Consider the following 21,181-nt stretch of genomic DNA (forward strand, 5'->3'; position numbering starts at 1 on the left):
ATAATCATTGATATATTTTTCTTCTTCTTTTCTTTTTATGCAATATGTATTTTTAGGTGACTTACCTTTAACACTATGGCCCTCATTACGACCCTGGCGGAAAGTGACTGACCGGACCGCCACAGCGTAAATAGCGTTTCCGCCATTGCACGAAGGAGCAAATTGCGGCCCATTCCGACCCATCGGGCACGAGCACCACGGCATGGCGGAAGTGCAAAGTCCGCGATGGCGGAAATGACCCCAAAACGGCCCACACCGCCGCCGTACGGCGCCCTAGGTGCAATACCGCCACCCATCACAGCGGGCACCGCAGAGTGCGCCTACCGGAAAGTACGGTGACCGGAAATATACGGAAACGGAAGTTAAAACATGGTCCCGGAACGGGAAACATCCCGCCGTGCACCTATAAAACCACCAAAACCACACAACCACTAAAAACACTACCCCGAGACACACCCCAACCCGTCATCCACCCTAGCGAAACCAAGAAAAATGGGAAAAGTAGCGAAGAAAGCGTGCGACCGCAAGCGGCAGGTCCACTTCTCCCGTGAGGAACTCACCGTGCTAACAGAGACCCTCCAGGAGAATGCTGCCGTCGTCTTCTCCACGCAAATGACCAGGACGGCACTTGCCAACAAGAAGGCCATATGGGCTCTGGTGGCACAGCGGGTAAGCGCAGTGGGGACCGCACCCCGCAACCCACAGCAATGCAGGAAGCGGTGGGACGACCTGCGGATACGCGTCCGCAGCATACTCTCTGCCAACCGCAACATTGCCACAGCCACCGGGGGAGGTCCTGAATCACCCATCAAGTTGACCCCCTGGGAAGAAATCTGTGCCTCCACCATCGGAATGGAGAGCATAGAGGGAGTCGGAGGGATGGAGAAAGGAGTGCAGACATCAGAAGAATCAGGTAGGTGGCCCAGATAAAACAATGCTAAATCCACAATGTCCAATCATGTGAAGTACCATGTGTCCACATAGTGCAACAGAAACACATGTCCAGGAGAACGTCCACACACATCGCCCTGATAGTGCACCTTAAAACCACAATAAATACATAAATAATTAAAAACCCCTAAAACACCCACCACACGTCCAGCAGGCACACCCTAACTGCAGGCTGCCAAACAACTGCACCCTCACCCCACACACAAATAAAAGCACCTCCAAGGCACCGACCCAAATCACCCTCATGTACCACCCCAATGCATGTGATACAATGCCATTCCAATACCCACAGACCCATTAATAACCCTCGCCCTCCTTTACTCCACCACAGGCTCTGATCCAAACGACGAGCATCAGGACACCCCTACCAGCACACCTGCAAAGAGGGCCAAGACCAACGGCCAAAGACCCTCCACCTCAGCTGCACGCATCAAGACACGGCAGCAGCACAAATCAGGTGGCAGCACAGAGGGGGGAACATCAACAGGCACCCCAGCAGCCAGCATGCCCACAACACCACCACCACAGGTCCCCCCAACGGATGCCACAGAAGGCACTGCCTCTGGTGGCAGCAGCACCATAGGTGACACCCCATTGATGGCAGCATGCTCCGACACAGAAGACGGGGATGTCGAAGTCAGATCCATCCATGACCTGTCCCATTCCCCCTGTCTGTCCCATCCCGTACAACATGAGGATACCACGCAGGGGCACCCACAAGACGACGACTGGCCATCCCCCCCAAGCCCTGTGGCAAGGCAACATGAGGTCAACAGCCCCTCTGTGACACCCCCGCAAATGGCCATGGCCCAGCAGAGGCAACAGTCCCTCGACCAGTTAATCGTGCAACAGCAGCAACTGGCCACGCTCCTCAAGGACCATGCCGATGAATGTGGGGGCACTAAGGCAGACATAGAAACATCAACTGAGACACTCAGGGCACAAATGGAGAGTAGCACCGAGAGCCTGAGAGTCCAAATGGAGAGTAGCACCGAGAGCCTGAGAGTCCAAATGGAGAGTAGCACCGAGAGCCTGAGAGTCCAAATGGAGAGAAGCACCGAGAGCCTGAGGGGGGAACTGCATGCGACGTCCAAAGACGTATGTGCCGAACTTGCCGCAGTGCGCCGTGTGCTCACTGAGCTCTCACAAACCCTTAGGGACATGCATGGACGTGAGCAGGCAGAGACGTCATCCGTTGCAAGTTCCGTCCAGGGCAGCCCCCAACGTAGATCTGGGAGGAACCTGCGCTCCACAGGCAGGGGTGCCCCTGATACCCGCAGAGGGGGCTTGCAATAGCGACAGCCCACTGACAATGAGCTTCTTTGGACACTGGTGTTCGGGGGGGAGGTAGGAGGGTGGAGGGGGTGTGTTGGGCTCACTTGGGTGGCGGGTCGATAGGGTGTTCAACATGATATCACATATGCCATAAACAGTGCACGATCAACCAATGAGATGTGTGGACAATGATCTTTGTGTACTAGGCCATCATAGGCGTACAGTCCATATTGTGCATGTACCAGACACACACAGTGCCACGAGTCCCGTGTCCATGTATCAGCCACCAGGCGTGAGTGCTAGAAGCATGCATCAATGAGATGCTGACGAATGTCACGGCCCTCCGGTGCCTCGCAGACTCCTTGAGGTGCTGCCACATCCCCACCCTCATCATGACCATCATCAGGTGCTTGCAGTTCAGCGTCAGGGGGCATGGGCACATTTCTACGTACGCACATGTTGTGGAGCATGACACATGCCATGACCATCTTTGCAACCTTCTCATGGCGGTACAGGAGTGCCCCGCCAGACCTGCTGAGGCAGCGGAAACGAGTCTTCAGTAGGCCGAATGCCTGTTCAATGACTACACGGGTACGTGAGTGGGCATGGTTGTAGTCCTCCTCATGCTGGTCCCGTGGGTTCCGGACTGGTGTGAGGAGCCATCTCTTCAGTGGATACCCAGCATCACCTGTATGTGGACGAGAAACGTATGATGTGGAATGCCATTGCTACGTACGCACCCCCCCCTTCCTGGCATTTCATTGCCGCATCACATACCCCACATCATCATGCATGAAATGAGACTCACCGAGTAGCCAGGATCTGTTCCCTGCGTGTCGCTCCATGTAGCGTGGTATAGTAGAGTTCCTCAAGACCATAGAATCATGGGTTGATCCAGGGAATCTGGCACAACAATGTGTAATGATCCTGTTGGAGTCACACACCATTTGTACATTCAGGGAATGAAATTGTTTTCGGTTGCGGTACTGGGCCTCCATGGCATGTGGAACGACCAATTCCACATGGGTGCAGTCGATGGCACCAATGCAACCCGGTATGCCGGCAAGTGCATGGAATCCCACTTTTGTGTTGGTAATTTCCTGCTCCGAGCGTGGTAGAGAGATGTAGTCGTCTGCGTGCTGCAGGAGGGCATCGAGCACTTGCAATAGTGTCCGTGAGAACAGTGGCTGTGAAATGCCATGCAACTGTCCGACTGTGTGCTGGTAGGTGCCTGTGGCCAGGAAGTGGAGTACAGACATCACCTTCAGTAGGGGTGGGATGGCGGTTGGGCTATCTATCATGCTGACAAGGTCAGCCTGTGTCATGTCCACGATGGCGGCTATGGTGTCCCGGTCCAAACGGTAGAGGTTGTGGATCTGCTCATCAGTGAGGTTGAACGGATGTGCTCGGAGGCGTGGGATTGCGGGCTGCCTGCGTGGTGGTAGTGGCTGTGCTGGCGGCCCTTGCTGGCCCTGCCTTGGCCTCCTCCTCCTCCTGCGTCTCCTCCGTGCGGCCGGTTGTAGTTGGTGTTCGTCTTCTTCTTGGAGTTGGAGTACTTGCAGTGCTATCAGGTCCCCCAGGGCCAACATCGCGAGTCCTGCCGGTAGCATTTCGGAGTCGGTGTGGTTGTGGGAGGAGACTGGGTGTGCAATTTATGTGTTTTCAGGCTGTATGGCCTCCACCTGTGGTGATTCATTCCACCTGTGCAAGCTGCTCTCCCCTTTGGCCGAGCACGTCCCGCACACAACGCTGCAATTCGAGGAATGGCATCTTGCTCTTGCATTCATGTATTTGTACCCGATGGCCGTGTAACATTTGTTGATATGTACATTCGGCTATGGTCCCATTGTTTCACACACAATCTTTGCAGTCGCGAACAGACTTGTGATGGGTCAGTGGGACGTAGTACTCGAGTAACGGTGGGCCCTCATGCATCACTGTACCGAGTTGCAACGACGGGCGGGGCGTCCCATTCGTGGGTGAAGGCAGTTGCCATTTTCACACACAGCCGCACTCGATGGATTAATTAGTGATTTCAAACGGCCACAGATGCCTTTTCGACGTGATGTTGCAAATGAGGAATTCGAAGGCCGGCGCTTTCGGTTTTCAGCTAGCGCCGGGGAGATGCCCACAGGTCTGACTGCAAATATAACGTTCTTTTGTTCGATGTCCTTGAGACAGGGGCCATGGCGAGGAAGCAATGATTGATATGAATAGTTTTGGATGCGCAATAGTGACGTGGGCGATGAGGCCGGACGTTCCCAAATACATGTAACTTCACAACACTGGAATTACGGGCTGGGGCACTGTGGATTTTGCAGGCTGCATAACGCACAGACTCAATGGAAAGTTCGAATGTTTTGTGAGTAAATATTCAGGCGTTTTTATAACAGGATGAGGGAATGATGAATGGATGCATGGGCAGGTGATTTGATACAGGGTTTGCCATGTACAGGGCTTGTTGGAATCTATCCGCCTCCCCTGCGCTATGTGATGCAGGGCTGCCATAGTGGGACCATCGTCTATCTGGCCTTGTTGAGCCCTCCCTGTCTCGACGCGCCTTCAGACACTTGTGTCCATGCACGTTAACATTCCCATCTGATGGAATCTGTTCTGACAGACGCATGCACAGGTACACTCGTTTGTGATGGTGTTTACACCTCGATATAGATAGTTATGAGTCGCAAGTGGTTTCGGGGTGGTGATGATCCTTTGGAGTGGGCTAGCATGCATATGACTGTGGATTTAGTGTGATCATTGAAGTGAGTTGTTCGAATGTAGTTCTGATGGCCATTCTGTTCTTTTTCTTTTCTTTTGGTTGACAGGTATCTCCTCCCCTTTTGCCACTGCCATCTGTATGCCACTCCTGCAGATGGCGTTTACTCCCGACACCTGCTGCTTCGTGTTAATCAGTGGAGCAGCATTACGATCTTATGGGACGATCGCCAATGGGCCACATGCCCTTACGCAGTACTAGTGGCTCGGAGCAACATTTCGGCCTTTCAGCTGGACTAGTGCCTCCCCATTGGGACGGCCCTGCGGGTCTGTGCGCTTCCATGTTGCCTTTTCGTACGTGAATGTGGCTCTGTGTACCATGATGGAACAGGGCGTCACACAAGTAGTAGCTGGTCATTCCTTGCGGATGCAGCCCACAATGGTGATATGTGTTTTGGAGTTCATGGACTAATGGCTGTATGGGCTTGGTGATTTAGTTGTGCATTAAATTTCTATTCTGATATGGGCCGTGTAGCGTTCTTCTTTGCGAGTGATGTGGCATATTCCTATTTGGGGAGCGATGTATTGTGAGGAGATCTGCATTGGGTTCCAGCTTCGGAGTTTAGTCGCGTGGTACTGTGCTGGGCGCGTTTGCCTACGGAGCCCAGTGAGGTCAGGGATGGGGGCTGCCAATGTGACTGTTTGCATGTTGTCATGCTCAGGGGCGGGGGAATGGGTTTTGTGTAACAGATGCCGGTCAGCCAGGTGGACTGGTGGAATGTTGTGATTTTCGGAATATTGCTGGTCACAGGTGCCTGTGTTTGCGTGCGTTTCGGGGGGGGGGACTGTGGTCATGTCCATTGGAATGGCTTCTGTATTCGTGCCATCTGTGCCCTGCAGCTCTCATTGGCCCCTCTTGTGTTTCTTTTGTTCGTTGGCATGCATGGGTGACTTGTACATTTCACTGGTTGCATTGTGACTTCATTGCACCTACGGGGAGTTGTACTTTGTGGGCAGGGAGCGGTGTACAGGCACTCAGTGGGGCCGTTTACGGTTGATTCGCGATGCCGTACTTCTCACCATGGCGGATTGGTGCTTTCCGCCATGCTTGATGGTGTTAGGTACATGTCCGCTAGGGTCGGAATTCGCGTACCCTTGCGCCATGGTGGTATTTACGGTTTGGCATGGCGCGCGCGCGCGTACTTGGTGCAGTTAGCGTTGGCGTTCACTACGGTGTCGCTAATGGCTTCGTACTTTGCGGTGACGGGTCATAGTCGCACCGAGCGGTATTCGATGGCGGTATTGCATTTCCGCCATCGTTTTTCGGATTCCGCCAGGGTCGTAATGAGGGCCTATGTCTAACTGAAGACATGAGGTTGTTTACTTGACCTGTCTTTGTAACTGGTCTAGGGAAACCAAATCGGCATTTGGTGTAGTATTTGCCTTTGTTTTTGTATTTGCGACGACAATATTTTCCACATTTGTGTCTTTGAAATTGTAAAATTTGTGCATGAAGATCACTATTTGTGGCTTCTGATGGAATTTCACAAGTGACATATTTTTCAATAAACTGTAAAACAGTGGCATCACTGTCTTGACCAAATTTAGGAGCATCTTAAATCCATAAAAGAATGTGGATATGTGGTGCTCCTCGGGCTTGGTATTCTTTTCTCCAAAAGAAGTGTTGCACTTCTCCAAGGGGAGGAACAGTTTTATTACAAATAAAATGTAGCATAGCAATGAAGCGATGGTGAAAATATCTTGAAACATTAACAGGATCCAAAGAACATGTAAATCTTCCCATGCATATTCGCACAACTTAATGTAACAAACCAAGTGGGTGGGCTAAGGTTTCTGATCATACAACGTACATCTCCATGACGTCAAAACCAGTACTCTTTAGTACCATGCATATTTGCTTATAGATTTGTAATATTTGATTGTAAAACCTCATCCCTTTGTTGCACTTTTTCTAATAATTGTGTAGCTGTCATTTTTTGAAAGTGTGATCCTGATTTTAATATGTGTGCAACTCCGTAACATAAAGTTGCTAGTTCACTTTCAATGAGTAGGTGGAATTTGTATTCCACATTTTGTCTAAATCTGGGATCTTCAGACTACATCCGTAATGAGCGGTATTCTGAAGCTGATTTTTGAATAAGTCTATCATCATACCTTCCTCCTTTGCCAGTAGGAAAGAGTAGGGGAAAAGCATGTGCTTCTATACTTTTTTCCCATATGCTGATTGGCGATCCTTTTGTTTGACGCATTTGGTACGTTTCCAGTACATCTTCTATAGTGTCATTAGAGTGCAAAGGATGAATTGTATAATGGTCTAAAGTATTTGATATTGTAGCAGGGTCGAGTAACTCAAATTGACCAGCTTCTTGTGTTTCTTGAATTATGTCAGTTGTATCTTTCAAGTTTTCGTCAATATTAATTTCTTTGGAATATTCATTATTCTCTTTAAGATATTGGAAGGCTTGTCTAACTTTATGTAAATCTACCAGCTGTTGCCATATTTTTTTGTCTTTTGTAGGTACTCCATTTACTAAGATAATTAAAGATTGCTGCATTGGACGTTGCACTCCTAGAGTATGCACATTTTCTTTTAGATCTAATGGTAAATAAGCTACTTTTCCACGAATGCCCTTTACCAATTCAGAGGGAGGTAATTTAGCTGTTTTTGGTTGAAGGCGTATTATTGCTTGAAATGGGTGTACTGTTTGAATTATGATGCTCTCATATAAATTAAGTTGTTGTATGGGTTTTGGTACTGGGTATAATTCCAAATTATTTGTGATAGAACGTGAAGGAGTTTGGTTGTTGTCAAGTTTTGTAGTGCAGTAACTTCAAAGTATTAAGGGGTCAGTTATTTCGTATTTGTTTTCTGCTACAAGGTAGAGAGCTAATTCAAACCATTTAGAATCTTCATTGTCTTCTATTTTGTATGATAGGTCTACAGTTTTTGTGTTACTTTTATAAAATGTTCTACGGCAACATACATAGTTTGGTACTTCAGCTGATGTACTTTTAAATTTTAGTATTTCTTTTTTGTATGTGTTTAGCAAAAGGTTGCCATGTGTAGAATTGTTGCTTAATTGGTTTAAAGCTATTTCATTCTGTAAATGGCTATCACTTCCAAAATAGTTTGTCTGGATATAGTCAATTTCTTCAAGTAGGTCTTTTGCTGTACCATGTAGAAGGATGTTATTTAAATTTGCTAATGCTAAAGCAGGACTTTTAGCATAGTACTGTTTATAGACTATATTTCTTATAGTTGAATGATGTGTTGATATCCTTTTGATATCATGGAAAGTGGTTTTACAAGTAGGTCCTGTAATGCAGGCCAATAAATGTCCTTGTAGTCCTGTGTACTTGCGCACTGGACAGGTATCCATATTTTGCAGTAATTTAATTTTGATTTTGTCTTTGCTTTTTACATATTTATTGAGGAATTGGTGTAAAGATTTGAAACATTGTTTGGGAATGTTAAACATTGACGTGCATGGCCATTTGTACACTAGACGTTCCGATTCAGTTACATGGAGGGGTAATTCTAAGTTTTCAGGGCATATTTTTGTAAGGAGTACTTCTTGTTCCATTATGGTATTATTCACTTTTTCATAACCTCGACCACTGCTATGTATGTCAATTGTATTTGTTTGCTTTTGTTTGTACGCTTCTTCATTAAAATATGGTTCTGTGCTTGTAGTGTGATTCCATTCACCTCCGCAGATACTTAAGAAGTTCTTTCTGTTGACATTTTGCTTATTGAGAAGTCTTTTTTGTAATTTAGTTATTAGTTTTGTTAGTGGTTTCATTTTGTTTAACAGTAAAATAAATAACTTCCTTTTGAGAAGAATTGCACTGTCCATCAATGCTTCTAAGATTAATTTCCTACGATAGGTTTTAAGCATTGAACCGATTTCTCTCCTGTTTTTATAAGATTTTGAAGGACTTTGTGACGGTACATTTTGGCTAAAATACTTTTCTTGGTATGCTTACTTTGCACTATATTCAAATTTAAAGAAGTAGTTTTATCTGTAGTGATAGCTGATTTTCTGTTAATTGTTTTTTGGTTTGTTTTACATTTTGATAGAGAAGGCAAAGTTTTTGTACTTGAAACTTCTTGTGTTTCACTATATGACTGAATTAGCTGTTTTGTTTCAACTTTTTTCACAAATTCTGCTAGAGATGGATGCTTATGTTGGACACTTTTATTTTCATTTGCTCTACTTCTGCGTTGCTTTCTACGGACTTGACTTTTGGTAGGCATTCTTTAGGGTCTGTTGAAAAAAATAAAGAAGGTATGGGTTGGGGTGTTCTGCAATGTATGTGTGCTGTGTGCATGAGTGTTTGAGTAAAATGATAAAGATGTATGTAATGGTGTGTGATTGTGCATTGGGAACTACAACTAGTAGGGATAGGTATTCTTGAATTTATGTGTTACTAAACTGGGGTTCAAATGACAAAAAAAAAGTAAGCTAGTGGTGTGGAAAAGTACAAATAGTAAATCTAATATATACAATTAAAACAGTTGTTTGTTCTATAATATGAAAATTGTAGCGGTTCAGTTGGGTAATTTGTGTGTCCAAAAATAGGAATTTGTGGGCCATTCTGGCTATAAATCGCTGTTTAAGACATGGAGATTTTTGGACAAAATGGTACACAATCTCTATTTTTAGGCACAGAAATAGCTTGCATTAACTTTACAGTATGTTTGAGTAATAATACAAATATTATGGTGATACTTGTTTTCTTAAATTAACAGGTAACTTCTTAGTTCTTCTTTGTTCTTCAAATTCGGCAGCTTCTTTTTAGGAAACTGGTCTTCACTGCAATTGTAAAAGATTCAAATTAGTAATTTTGTTTGTATATAGCGCTGTTTTTAATTTAGATATTGATTTTTTTGATTGAAATCCTCAGTGCCTTCTTCAAAACCATTAAACTAATTTATTTACATGAGATACATTGCATCAGTTCAGTACATATGATATGTTCTTAATGAAAAAATTGTATTGAATGACTAAATTTAGCAAAAAAAATATCTTTACTATGTCTTGTGAAATTTATAATATACCAGTGAATACCACTATTTCTGTGACTAAGCTGTTCTAGGTAATAGCGCCTCAATGTCATGTCTAAATTAAAGTAATTAAGTAAATACATAAATGAAAACAAAAAAACATGAAATTGTATAAGAATTTTTTTTAAAGATTTAAACATAGATTGTGCTTGCAAGCAATTTTGTTTGAATATATGTAGTCTATATATTTCATTTAAAAATTGTTAGTTTAACATGATTTGAGTGTGTGTGTATAAAGAAAGTAAATAGTATAAAGGTTTATAAGTGATAGTTGATTGTAGGAAATTGAAAAAAATACAGTAAATTCATTTTACAGATTACACAAGCTAAAAGTCTGTTTGAAAATGTGTTCATCTCCTGTACAGAAAATATGCATACCTGAAGTTTGTGTTCATGCATATGGATATGCATTGAGCTGCAAGTAGAAATCTTGGAGACTTGTATTTCTGGTAGATGGTGCTTGCCAATGATATGACACTTGTACTCAGAGAGATTCACAGTACATTTGCAGTGTTGATCTATGATGATGCAGTTAGATGTAGAGGTCTTGAATGTGATTGGTGCATGGTCATGTGACTTCTTAGCTACATCCAATGAGGGAATGGCAGAGAGAGTGAAGTGGAAATGGTAGAAGGGCTGTTCATGTTACGATATGTCCGCGGACATGGCGGTAGTTCGCAGACATCGGGAGATACATCCAGGATTTTTGGGTTCAGAAGTCATGCAAATGGGAATGAGTACTGAAAGGGATTGGTAAGGAAAGTTTAGTGGGTGTGTTGTGCCAGAAGAGAGTTTCTCATATACTGTTTTTGCTGAGAGAACAACAGATAGCTATGTCTGTGTGTTTTAGGAAAAAGATTGTATGGATTTTGGGAGATTCATGGATATATTGGTTGAAGGTGCATGCAGAAAGCTGTGCAGTAGCTGTAGATCTTGGATTCCCACATGTGGAAGTACACTGGCATGGAGTACGTGGAATGAAGTAGTTGGACTTGCTACCTCTCTGTGCTACTCTGGAGACAGAGCAACATCCAGACATAATTGTAATTCATTGTGGAGGGAACAGTTTAGGACATGTGACTGGACTTTTTTTGCTATTTGCTATGAAAGAAGGACTTGGGAAGGTTATGGAACATGTTTCCTAATTCTCAAATGATATTTTCACGTATTGCGCAGAGACAAATGTGGCTTTGTTCTTCTTCATTTGGTCCACAAATGGAAAAAGCAAGGCGCAATGTTAATAAAGCTGTTTGTGCCTTTCTAAAAGATTTTGGCATGTCTTCTTTTCACAATGAAAATATTCTGTTTCATAGTACAAACATTTTTCGCAGAGATGGAGTCCATCTTACTTATGGTGGCAATCAGATTTTTCTGAGAAATGTACAAAATGCATTGCGACCTTTTTTGGAATTACAACATCCATTTTGAAGTAGGTGTTAAGCATTTATAATTATTGACATACAGACACCTCCCAAAGGCTCTTTTCAGAGCCACCTCTTCCTCCCAGAGAAAATTACAATGTTTGTGATAGGGTAGCAACCCAATTTTTTAAATTTTCGCAAACTGTCCGCGGACTTCTAAAAAATACAAAGGGCCCTGCTTCTTTTATTTTCACTTCTATTGTTTAACTGTGAAAGGTGGCTCTGAAAAGAGCCTTATTGTTTTTTGATTTCTGATATTTTGTATTTTTTTTGGTTTTTTATACACGACACACTAGGAGAGGAGGGGAAAGGAAGGTAAAGGGGGGACACCAACCACAGGGATAAGAAAGAGCGAGCTAAGAGAGGAAGATGTAGAGTGGGTTTTATTTGGGTAGTGAGCAGATCTTCTCGTGCTCTGAGACGATAGTCTCAAAAGCACTACGAAGTCGCTCTCCCCTGCAGAGTACTGTGTCACAGTACATACATACAACTGTGACCCTCGAAAGGTAAGGGTCATCAGCATTCTGTATGGCCTGTGAGGCAGCTTGAGGAAGATGCTGTCCCACAGAGGTGGTCATTGTGGTGACAGGATCAGAAACAGAGGATGAAGTAGAGGAAATCAACCTGCTACGTTCTTCGCAAGGTACAACCCTGCGAATAGCCCCAGAGTGAAATGACCTCAGGTGTCGCTTCATAGTAGTGGTCCCAAAGCTGTACTTACCGTGCTTCCCGCGACTGAGTATCATTTTGCACTCATTGCAGGTAACACGGTTCGCACAAGCCATAGGACCATTCCATGAATGGTAAATAACCGCCACACCCAAGACTCACGCCTAATGCGGGTAGTAGGGATTTCCTCTACCTCATTCTCATCATCCTCTTCTTCCTCCTCTGCATCCTCACTCCTGTTACCCTCTTCAGGCCCTTGGGGAGGTGGTGGTGGTGCTGAAGCAGTTGCAGCACCAGGTGGCAGTAGTTCAGCCATGGATGCCATCTCGATGATGGTGTAATCTGCAGGTGGCAGCAAAAATCGCTGTGTTCTGAAGAATAGCCAGAAACACAATGAGAATAAGCTCTAGGGCGTGGTCTTTTATAGGGGTGCTTGTGCGTGGTCCGCGGACATGCGCGCTGTCCGCAGACAGATCGAACACAAAAAAAGTTTAAAAAGTTTCAAAAGGTATGTAGAAACTCAGGATTACTATGTGGGACTTGTGCCATGTTGAGATTTTATTGAAAAATATTATGGATTAATTGAAAATGTACTTTTAAATTGTTCGGGGACACGAACAGTGTCCGCATTCAGAACACGCAATCAGCGTGGGCGTGGTCATATGATCCGTTCGCGAACATGTCCGCGAAGGAAGCGCATGTCCGCAGGACACCAAATGCACGGAGATTGATTAGCGCATGCGCGTTGATGTTCTACGGACACTGTTCGGGTCCTGAAGTAATTAAAAATGCATCACACGTGAAACGAACATTTCAGGACACTGCGTGTGTTCTTAGAACAGTTTAAACTTGCTAGCGAACAGTAAGGACAGATATAGTGTTCTTCAGGACACGTCCAATTTCGTTTATGTATGAACATTTCAGGACACCAATTGTGTTCTTAGAACAGTTTCAACTTGCTAGAGAACAGTACGGACAGGTATAGTGTTCTTCAAGACACCTCCATTTTCGTTTAATTACGAACAATTCAGGACACCATGTGTGTTCTTAGAACAGTTTCAACTTGCTAGCGAACACTACGAACAGGTATAGTGTTCTTCAGGACACCTCCATTTTCGTTTACGTACGAACATTTCAGGACACCAATTGTGTTCTTAGAACAGTTTAAACTTGATAGCGAACACTGCGGACAGATATAGTGTTCTTTAGGACACATACATTTTTTTTTTATGAACATTTCAGGACACCGCGTGTGTTCTTAGAACAGTTTGAACTTGCTAGCGAACAGTACGAACAGGTATAGTGTTCTTCAGGACACCTCCATTTTCGTTTATTTACGAACATTTCAGAACACCTGCACTGTCCGCGGACACCTACATTGTTTTTTTTTTTTTAAACTAAACTATTTACAACACAATATAAAAATTAAACTTTATTTAACATATGTTAATAATTTATGACAGTGAAGGTGAGGCAGAAACAGAAACAAAAACAGGAGAATTAGGGGTTTCAACATGATTGTTATTAGGTGAAGAAGGGATGGAAGTCTCATCAAAACGTTTTGGGTTATGGAGAGGATTTGGGGATAATTGACTGGGATGTGGTGAGGAGGGACAAGTACATGTGGGGCAATGGTACAAGGTTTTTGGTTTAAAATGATGCTCCACAATAGTTTTCAATTTATTAAAATTAGTCAACAATAGATCCATGTTTTCTTCTATATTGTGAAAAGTGTTATCCATAGCAGGTTTTTCTGAAGTATTTTCTATTTTGGTATGCTCTGTACAAAAAAATATATATATATGTTAAATGTATACAAAATAATAATAATTAAATGGTTTATATTATAAAGTGTTTACCTTAGTTTCACTATCTTGTGACATTTCTTCATGTGGGAAATGCTCCTCTAGCCATTCCAGAAAACTAGACATTTCTGTGAGAAAAAATAAAAGATAATATTTTTTTTATCTAATACAGAAAGTTTATAAATATAAGAATAAAATTAAGTACACTTACTATTTCAGGTAAGATATGTCCTATGTACTCAGTGGGTCTGCTCTTGTTCTCAGTTCTGTCGTGTTTGTGAGGTAATTATGTTGGAAGCCAATTTATCTTCTTGTGGTATATTCCATTTTAGAACATAGTGCATTTAAATGAATGGTTAGTGTGTTGTATATATGGGTTACATTTCTTATGTATTAGTACATATAATGTGTTTGTGTGCTCTTTTTTGAATTTGTTAAATGTTCCTATGTTATGATATAACAATCAAACATACCCCCCCAGAGTTTTTACGTAGTGGTACTGTTCTTCGAACATGTCAGCGAACATTAAATGAGTTTGCGGACATCAAGTACAGTAGAAGAGATTCAGTCAGTTCCATATGACATGTATATAAAGTCAAAGACATTATTGTTAAGTTGCACTACTAAAAACCTATGAAATTCAGTGAAAAAACTTTGTTAAATGGACGTTACGGTGAAGTTGCACTACTAAAAACCTAAGATCTTCAGTGAAAAAACTTTGTTAAAGGGACTTTATGGTTAAGTTGCGCTGCTAAAAACCTATGAAATTCAGTGAAAAAACTTTGTTAAAGGGACATTATGGTTAAGGTGCGCTGCTAAAAACCAATGAAATTCAGTGAAAAAACGTTGTTAAAGGGACGTTATGGTTAAGTTGCGCTGCTAAAAACCTTTCAAATTCAGTGAAAAATCTTTGTTAAAGGGACGTTATGGTTCCAAGTAAAACCGAAAAACCCTTGAAGTGCAGCCACTCCACAGTTCTCTGCATACACTTGAAACCAATGTATCCAAGAGTCCCCTAAAATCCAGACACTCTGCCTCCTGAAACACACAGCCATGTCCACCACAATCCCATTGTGTTGTCTGCCATCCTTAAAAGTCCAAGATGTGGCTTGTGCGATCTGCACATTACTGCAGAGTTCATGGATAAATCAGCCAATTCAAGGGGATGAGGAGATAAATCTAACCCAGGGGCTCTAAAAAGAGACTTCGAAAAAAGAATGTAGGTGCTAATGTGGAAACACCTTTTGTTTTCAATTTTTTGGGGGATTTTTTTTTCTTCTTTTCCTCCTTACTTTACTGCCTTACATCCTCACACCAACCTCTGCAAAGCATCCTCTACATTCCGAAAAAAATGAGCATTTCAATGAATGGACAATGAAATGCAGTCTGCGGTAAAATAGATCTCTCTAAGGTTGTCGTTGGAGAAAACAGACATCTCAGCACGTCGCAAAACTATACCCATGCCTCTATTAAAAAGGCAACTTCCAACATTCTTCTGGGGATTGAAGACATTGGGTTTGTTCCATTGTGCTCTTGGTAGTATTTCAGAAATAAAAACACCTTTGCAGTAGGGAAAAGCAGTGTTAGTTCTTCCACCAACAACTTCAATACAGGAACCAAACTTGGGGCACTGATGTAGCCCAAATGCTCTCCTCCACAGTGAACCACAAAAACATCAGGACTACCAAAAGCAGCCATGTTTCTGCAAAGAGCAAGCAGTGCCTACAAATTGTGGCCAGGCACACTGCACAACAAAGCCTCCAGGCCTGGAAAACCAAGATCTGCAGAAACACCTCTTGCCTTTGCATACATCTCCAGATCACATACAAAGGAATCTCCCACTATCCATACAATAACTCCAGCCATCTTCACTACACAACCAACACAGCAATGAAAAGAAGTATTACCCTTCCTTCCGGTAAAGCAACCCTTAACACCTAATTGGCTAATCCCCACAGTCCATTTCCATGCCAGGCATGCTAAGAAGCCCTGGGTGTAGCACGGGTGATCCACAAACTACTGCGGAGTTCGCGGATCCCGTAACACAGGGACGGTCCTTCTTCCCTTTCCACTTCACACTTTGCAGCACTCACATTGGCTACTGGTAAGCAGACCCACAACCATCCACCAATCACATCCAACATCTCTACAGGCCTCTTGCCATGCACCCAAGAGTATAGGGCCTGGCCACAACCAAAGCAGCATAATATGGCCATGCACCCAAAAATCTGCCCACTGACCACAACCCACACACATAAGGCAGCTGCCTGAGGCCGTATCCACTTTAGTTCACATACTATTACAGTACTTGCACCCACTGCACAGACTCTCATACACTGAAGAATCTCAGGGCAGTCCAATAGGCCACCTGCCACACACCTGTCCACTTCTGTACACATACTATTGCACTACTTGCAGCCAGTGGGCACACTCTTCCAGCCAGTGGGCAGACTCTTGGGTGCATGAACTAGCTCACCACAATTACCACAGCATAATACAGCTATACACCCAAGAATCTGCCCAGTGGCCACAACTCCCAAGACAGTCCAATAAGCCAGCTGCCACACACCCTGGCCACTTCTGTACACACTCACATTGGCTACTGGTAAGCAGACCCACAACCATCCACCAATCACATCCAACATCTCTACAGGCCTCTGGCCATGCACCCAAGAGTATAGGGCCTGGCCACAACCAAAGCAGCATAATATGGCCATGCACCCAAAAATCTGCCCACTGACCACAACCCACACACATAAGGCAGCTGCGTGAGGCCGTATCCACTTTAGTTCACATACTATTACAGTACTTGCACCCACTGCCAGACTCTCATACACCCAAGAATCTCAGGGCAGTCCAATAGGCCACCTGCCACACACCTGTCCACTTCTGTACACATACTATTGCACTACTTGCAGCCAGTGGGCACACTCTTCCAGCTAGTGGGCAGACTCTTGGGTGCATTAACTAGCTCACCACAATTACCACAGCATAATACAGCTATACACCCAAGAATCTGCCCAGTGGCCACAACTCCCAAGACAGTCCAATAAGCCAGCTTCCACACACCCTGGCCACTTCTGTACACATAATATTACACTACTTGCAGCCAGTGGTTAGACTCTTTGGCCATGCACCCAAGAGACTACTAGCTGGCCACAATCACCACAGCATAATTCAGAAATGCACACAACAATTTGCCACTGCCCACAACCCACACACATAAGCCAACCACCAGAGGCCCTGCCCACTTCCGTACACATAATATTGCAGTACTTGCAACCAATCACATTCCACTCCCCTAACCTAAACTGTCTGCGGCCCTGTGCACTTCTCTATACATACTATTACAGTACTTCAACCAGTTGGCAGACTCTTGGGTTCATCTGGCCATGAACCCAAGAGGCCAGCAGCTTGCCAAAATCACCACAGCATAATACAGACATAAACCCAGCAATCTTCACACTGGCCACAACCCACACACATAAGCCAACAGCCAGAGGCCCAGTCAACAGCTGTACATATACCATTGCAGTACTTGCAACCATTTGGCAGACTCTTGGGTGCAATAAGCCAGCCGTCTAAAGCCTGTACGCTTCTCTACACATATTATTACCGTACTTCAATCAGTGGGCAGACTCTTGGGAGTATGACTTTCGTGCATGCACCTGAAAGTCTAATAGCTGGCCACAAACACCACATTATAATACATACTATACAAACATCCTCATATCATCTACATTCCACTCCCCTACCCTAATGAAGCCTGCCTGCAGTCACCACATAAGCTGTTTGCCTGAGGACCTACCCGCGAACTGCCACGGTGTACAGTCTTCTTTCACCTAAACAAATACATCATATGAACCATCTTTCACTCCACCACCCTTTACAGCCCCTCTTCCCAACACCAGATTCCCCAAAACATGTTTTCCAGCCCTGTTCGTTGCTGCGCTATCTGCAAATATCCATGGATACAACAAGCCGGGCATTTCGGGAAAATGTGACGCACATCATACTTCCCTCCAGCCAATCAGCAGTCACGTTGGATGTCCCCGGACATAATGCAGCCCTTCCGGACCAATCAGAATCCTGTCTGAGGAGCAAACTGCGAAATGGGTCCACGGAGTGGAGCCAGATATCAGTATTTTTTTTCACCTACTTTTTGCCTGTTTTCAAAAAAACGACTGGATGGATTTTCACCAAATTTACAAAAGCATGCTTTTGGGACCAAGCAGCCGCTCCTGATGCAAATTTGGTGAAAATCCGCCCAACGGATTGGGCTGGAGGCATGAGCAAAACATTTTTCCATTCAGTCTATGGAAAAAAAGATGTTGGGACCCCCCTATAACTTTGCCCCCCCTTGATGAAACCTCATGAAACTTACCCAAAAGATTCAGAGCGGGCCATTTACTTTTTTTTGCAAAGCTTGGACGATTCCTCCAGGGGGAGTGAAGTGATAAGCCACCCAAAAAGTGGTCTTCCTATGGGTTAGAAACTTAACCATAACTACACGGCCGCTATCGGTAGTGTAGTTATGGTTAAGCACGCTTTTATATATTTGGTGAAAATCCATCCAGTAGTTTTTAAAAAAATGACACATTTGTGATATCTATGTCCGGTCCGTGGACACACTTCCCTGTTCGCTCCACGGACAGTGTCCTGATTGGCTCATCGGCTTGCGTCATTTCTGCGGACAGGCGACGTGTTCGCTGATTGGATGGTGAGGAGCATGAAGTGTGTCAGATTTTTGGAAAAGCCCGTCATCTTGGATTTGCGGACAGTGGCCGATGTCCGCGGACATCGCAGTAAATACATATGAAAAAACACAGCATTCCACTTGTCAAACTTATCAAATAATCTCTGGGGAGGTGAGGGGTGATGAGGATGGGATGGGATATGGCTGCAAGAAGCAAAAAAACTGGGTGTTTTTTGCTGTGAAAGTCTGCGAACAGTTTGGATGTTCGCTAACAGTCCTGTGAAAGTTTGCGAACACCTTAGCATTACAGGGTTGGCAAAATGCAGTTCTTGGATGGCTTATAACTTTGGTGCCACTTAATGGAACTGCATGAAAATTTGCATATATGTTCCTTGGCTGATTCTGAGTGAGAAAACAAAGTGTGGTGGGATTCTGTCATGAGGGGGCAAAATTAGAGGGGGAGTCCCAAAATAATGTAAAGGCTTATAAATGAGCTGCCATTTGACAAATCCTCACTTAATTTGGGAAATTGATAATACATTTAGATATGAAAGTTTTTCTGAAGTTTGGTAGGATTTTGTGAAGAGGGGGCAAAATTAGAGGGGGTCACAAAATAATTTAAAGGCTTATAAATGAGGTGCCATTTGACGAATCTACACTTCATTTGGCAAACTGATAATAGATCAAGATATACATGTTTTTGCGAAGTTTGGTGTGATTTTGTCAAGAGGGAGCAAAATTAGAGTGGGGGTCCCAAAATATTGTAAAGGCTAATAAATGTGGTGCCATTTGACAAATCTACACAAAGGTTTGCAAAAAGATTATAGATCTAGATTTAGATGTTTTCCTAAAGTCTGAATGGATTTTGTCAAGTGGGGGCTAGGTTGTATGACGATTGTATGTGCATACATTTGACATTTTAAAAAAAATAAAACATGGGTGTATTTCCAGCAAACTTGCGTAAGGAGCATTGGCAAGGACCTACAAACATGGTTTTGCAAATATGCCAGTGTTTTATTATTTGACAAGTGTTATAATGTAGCTACAAAAAATAGCGGTATATCTTTAATGGCTGAAGGGTAGCCTGTGGCCATGGGCAGTAGCCAGATTGTCCGGGTCATGGAATAAGGTCATGATCCGGACAATCTGGCTACTGGGCATGACCACAAGGGACAAAAATTAGGATTAAAGTGGCCATGTCTACCTGGGACTGGCTTTGTGGTAAAGTTATTTGAAATTAGGATAGATTTGAAAGGGAAGAAAAATGTACTTGTGGTAATATGGTCATAGGGTTCTCTTTTTGACTTCTGATGGTTGCTATGGAAAGTGAAGATGGGCCCTGTATGGAACCCTCACCTTCCCTTTCCATGGTGGCCATCCTGGAAAAGAATTTTCCTTCCTAGTCGGAGGAAAAATCCTATTTTTTAGCACCCTGTGTTCCCGCTTTGGGAACCTAGGGTGCTAATGGCCTTCATCCCCCATTTCAGGGGCTAGAATGGGGGGATAATGGTCCTGAGACCTCGTTACACACCCTCGCTTCGCTTGGGATGATAACTTGGGCTGCTGGGCCGGTATCCACCGTTCCAGTCCCTGGAACAGAGGATTAACGCCACAATATTTTCCATTAGCATAACACAAAATGCAAATGGAAATGTTGGAATATCTTATTTAGTCTGTACTTTACTGAGAAATATAAAGTAGATGGAGTCTATATATTATTTTTTTTTTAGTTCTATTTTTTAACTGTGAAAGGTGGTTCCTAAAAGAATATGTCGTTTGTTGTTTTTGGATGTATTTTTTTTTGGCAGGAGAGCTGAGAACGAAAGGTGGGGAGGGAAATGAGGGAAGAGCAACCAAACACTGATATGGAGGGGTAGGTGGACAAGGGAAAATGTAGCATGTGTGTTATTTCTAAGTTAGGGGGCACTGTTTCTCATGCTCCTTGATTACAGCAGTGGTGGTGGCTCTTGGGGAGGAGGGATGGCATTAGCTGCTGCCATTTTAAGATAAATAGCAGTTTTGTACTGTGTACTAGATTGTTAATGGATAATGAGTAGGAATAGGTGTTGGAGCTGTGCAAGGGAAATTTTGAAGTTGGAAGTTCCTAGATCAGTAGAAAATACAGTTCCGAACTGTCCGCCAAGCAGAGATCTTATCGTGAAGTGCGGACGGGTTCTCAGACACGTCATCATCCCGCGCGCCAGCATATGCTCATGTGGCACTGTCCGGAAGATCCGCTATGAAGTCAGATGTTCGTAGACGACTATGGATGAAAAACTAGTTGAAATAGTTGCAAGAAGTGTATAGAAGTGGTAAAAAATTTTCCCGATGGTGGGAAATGGCAGGGTTTTAATGTGAAACTTTGGAAATTGTACACAAATATTGCTATATTGGGTAAGTATGATATTAGTAAGTTTTAGGAAAATAGCATGCACTGGTAAAAACCTATGAAATTCAATGAAAAAACTTTTTTAAAGGGACGTTATTGTTAAGTTGCACTAATAACAACCTATGAAATTCAATGAAAAATCTTTGTTAAAGGGACGTTATGGTTAAATTG

This window comes from Ambystoma mexicanum, chromosome 2p (genome assembly GCF_040938575.1).
Source record: "Ambystoma mexicanum isolate Mex_15411 chromosome 2p, UKY_AmexF1_1, whole genome shotgun sequence".
Taxonomy (NCBI): domain Eukaryota; kingdom Metazoa; phylum Chordata; class Amphibia; order Caudata; family Ambystomatidae; genus Ambystoma; species Ambystoma mexicanum.